The sequence below is a fragment of the Zingiber officinale genome, chromosome 6B (genome assembly GCF_018446385.1).
Source record: "Zingiber officinale cultivar Zhangliang chromosome 6B, Zo_v1.1, whole genome shotgun sequence".
Classification (NCBI taxonomy): Eukaryota; Viridiplantae; Streptophyta; class Magnoliopsida; order Zingiberales; family Zingiberaceae; genus Zingiber; species Zingiber officinale.
Window position 1 is genome coordinate 136,234,393 of NC_055996.1, and position 4,012 is coordinate 136,238,404.

General features: G+C 38.1%; 1 long non-coding RNA gene across 1 annotated transcript; it reads left to right on the forward strand.

Annotated features, from left to right (window-relative positions):
* The first annotated feature begins 2,173 nt into the window (after nt 1-2,173).
* Nucleotides 2,174-3,065, forward strand: LOC121990709. The gene is made up of 2 exons (XR_006114673.1): nt 2,174-2,229; nt 2,850-3,065. It is a non-coding gene; the product is annotated as an uncharacterized LOC121990709 (long non-coding RNA).
* Nucleotides 3,066-4,012: the final 947 nt, after the last annotated feature.

Genomic DNA, 4,012 nt, shown 5'->3' on the forward strand with positions numbered 1-4,012 from the left:
AGGGATCACGGGAATCTTCACCTATCCGGAACCCTAGACTTCTCCTTTCCGGTTGTAAGTCCAAGATCGCTAGGTGAGTTGCTTCTCACCTGCAGTAGGAGTAGTTCCGCGAGTCTTGATTTGCGAATGAGCTCTGATTTTGTATTTCTGTGCCTTCCTGTTGTTCGGCTGGTTTCCTTTTGGTTCTTGTGATTTTGGTGTTGCTGCTGTGGGTTTCAAAGAAGGATCAAGAAATGGTTTAGTTTAATTGAGCATCTAGTTTGAATTAAATAACAAGAAATAGTTACATATATATATGTAGTTATATATATAGTTCTGTATCTTATGGAAATGAATCTGCAAATGTTTAGATGCCATCTTGTAGCTTCATTCTCAGATTGAGATGCGAACACACTTCAAAATAGGTTGTGATTAACTTAAATGAATTTTAAGTTCATGTTTAACTTCGACTTGAGTTTTATAAGCCTATAGCAAGTTAGATCAGTTTTAGATCTTTTATTTATTTAGTAGGCAGTTTTAGATTAGTGCCAAATCCAGATCAGTTTTAGATCAGCGTTAATTCTGAGTATGAATAGCTTTAATTCAAGTGTGCAGTCCAGATTTCTTTTGTATCTCCATAAGCAAGAACCGGCCACAAATTGCATACCAGTTTTAGATCTTTTGCAGATTTAATATGAGCAGCCCTTATATTTAGCATACAAGTTTAGATCTTTTTGTGCCATTAATGGGCACGAACAACCCTATGTTTAGCATTTTCTGTTTAGACCTTTTTGTGCTATTTAGAGGGCACGAACAGCCTTTAATCTAAGTACATAGTATTAGTTTTCTTTGCTATTTAACAAACATGATAAGCCCTGTTTATTAGCATTGCAGTTTTAGTTTCTTCGCTACTTTAACAAGCATGAACAGCTACCCTCTAAGTGTATGCAGTTTTCCTTTTAAAGAATGCAGATCTTTCTTTCTTTGATTTATTTCTGCTGTAGCATGCCTAAAGATTTCAGATTTGTTAAGTATAGTATGCAGACTTTAATAAGCAGATTTTTATAAGTATAGCATGCAGATTTTTATAAGTATAGTATGCAGATTTTTAATAAGCAGATTTTCATAAGTATTGCTTGTAGATTTTGATAAGTATTGCATGCAGAACTTCAATTTTAGGACAGATTTTTATTAAGCTTAATATGCAGAATTTTATTAGCATATTAGGCAGGTTTTTTTTTTGGTTTAAGCATTTCAAAGATAGAATTTGCTTAAACATTTCAGTTTCTCTTTAAAGAAGTATTCTGTTAGAAGTATTAACAAGTATAAGAAAGATAAAGAAAAGAAAGAAAAAGGCCAAGGCCTTAAGTAGATTCCAAAGTCGAGACTTTAGGGATTTTTGGCACACAAGGTGCTTATTAAAATGTCAAGGCATTTAAAGAAGAAGTAATTAAGATAATAAGTATTTTACTTTTAAAGGGCATGTACCAGACACAAAGTCCAAGGGATGGGCTCCAAGTTGCCCCTAGGCACAAGGCCTAGAAGTATCTTAGTAGTTTCGGGATTAGCTACCTCGATTCTTATTAAGAATGCGCGCAAAGTGGTACAATGCCGAGCCCAAAAGAAGTTTATTATTATTTTGAAATATTAAAGTATAAGTTTTGAAACAAATGAAACAAGCTTCAAATTTGTTTAGAATTAGAAAGTTTAGTTTCTTGTTATTTAAAGCATGCAGTAGTAGTTTTATTTGTTTCTTGCTATTAGATTATTCAGCATGTTTAGCTTTATTTGCTCTCAGCATGCAGTTATAGTTTTATTGGATTTTGAGCATGAATAGCTATACATGTTTAGTATTTCAGTTAGTATGATTCCTTTATTGGATTTTGAGCATGAATAGCTATACATGTTTAGTATTTCGGTTAGTATGATTCCTTTATTGGATTATGAGCATGATTAGCTATACATGTTAGTATTTTAGTTAGTATGATTCCTTCATTGGATTATGAGCATGATTAGCTATACATGTTTAGTATTTCAGATAGTATGATTCCTTTGCTATTTATGAGCATGAGTAGCTTTACATGTTAGCATTCAGTTTTAGCATGTTTTTATTTATATACATGCATATCGAGTTTTTGTGAGTAGATAGCGCTCACTAAGCTTTATGCTTATAGACTGCACTTCCTCCTACTGCAGATAAAGGAAAGGAAAAGATTTAGCAAGGAAGGCATCAAGGTGGTGGTGATGAAGGTGTGTGATGGCTGGACTATGGGGAGATCAAGAGTTTGCTAAGGAATTGTTAAGACTTTTCTGTTTAGAGTTCTTTAGTTTTCTTTTAATGTTATTATGAGTCAATATTGTAATTAAGTTTATTCCGCGTTTGTAGTTGGGTTCTATTGATGGAGTGATATTGATGTTTGCTATTGTTAGGGTAGTTTCCTTCTTTTATTTGTGATATTATACTGCGTGGTTGTGAAGATATATGTTCCAGCCGCCTGTGGCTGAGTATAGTTTGTTTGTATTGATGATTTGGTCACCGGTACAGGGGAGACTCTGCCGAAATTTTTCGGTAGAGATTTCTCGTAGTTAAGTAGCGTACCGGTTAAGTAGAGTTAGTAGTTAAGTAGCAGTCACTCTTAGAGAGTAGTAGTAGTAGTAAGAAGGGTGGTCGTTACATACTATACCTAGCCTAGGACATGGTTTCAGGTATGAACATTTGTTTTGGTTCTTTTGTAGTATTTGCTATTTCTGTATGAGACTGTATACTTTTGGCTCACTTTCTAGTTGTATTTTATGTTCATGCACTATCTTTCCTTACCCGCTGAGTTCCAATACTCACCACCCCGTAAAAAATGGTTTTCTTTCGCCAGGTAGCAGTAGATGATTCATGAATGCTTGGAGAGATGCCAGCTGCCAGGCCTGGGTCCCGCGTCATATTCGAAAATTGATTTTGGTTCTGTTTCTCGTTACTTGCATTTCGTATTCGTTGGATTTGGTGTTGTGAGAACTATGTTGATACTTGTTGTGTGAACTTGGTATTTGTGATGTTTTGATAACTTTGCAATTTGTGGATTTTCTCTTCGTTCTCTTTCCGCTGTGCTTATTTTATTTTTGTCCAGCCGAGTAGGCTGAGTATATTAAACTGCGTGGTTGTGTTGTTTCCATTTTCTATGGTATATATATTCCAGCCGAGTGTGGCTGATGTATATTTTGTATGTAATAATTGTTGGTGCAGGTAGCACTAACGGTCTAACCTAGGTTTTGATGAATGACAAATAGGTTAAGTTAGTTTTGTTGTTGTCTGACACTTTGATCGAGTGTGTAGGAGAAGTCCAGACAGGTCGACGGGCTGACCGGATGTCTGGCACGAAGTCCAGCTAGGTCGACGGGCTGACCGAATAGCTGGCGAGAAGTCCAAGCGGGTCGACGGGCTGACCGGACGCTTGGCGAGAAGTCCAGACGGGTCGACGGGCTGACCGGACGTCTGGCAGGTAAGTGAGGTAAGTCACTGGAGGGGAGTGACTGCGAGGACGCGTTCCCGGGAAGGGAACATTAGGCGTCGATCCGGCTTAGATCCATTTCGGATGTCTAAGTCAAGATCGTGACTAGATTCCGGTCTCGGAAAGACGGAATCTAAGTCATACTATTTGTGCTAATTCATACTATTATAAAATGTGCTAACAATCTATCTTGCAGGATATATATCGCCTTGGACTAACTTTGTTTTGCAGGAAAAGGGAGTTTTCTGGAACAAGGTGGTCCGGGCGCCCGGAGGTCCGGGCGCCCGGAAGGGATCCGGGCGCTCGGAAAGCAAATTATATCCAGCCAAGTCGTCGCCACGTGGAGCATCACGGTTTGAGCAGCTACGTCACATTCCAGGTGCCCGGAAGGAATCCAGCGCGAGGCAGGAGCTTCAGAGAATAAATCATCAATCTGAGAACTCTTCTACTGCTGGTCCTGCTGCTCTGCTGCGACGCCAACAAAGCTCCGACAAAGTGCTCCTTCGATTTTTAGTTAATTTCCTTGTCGGTAT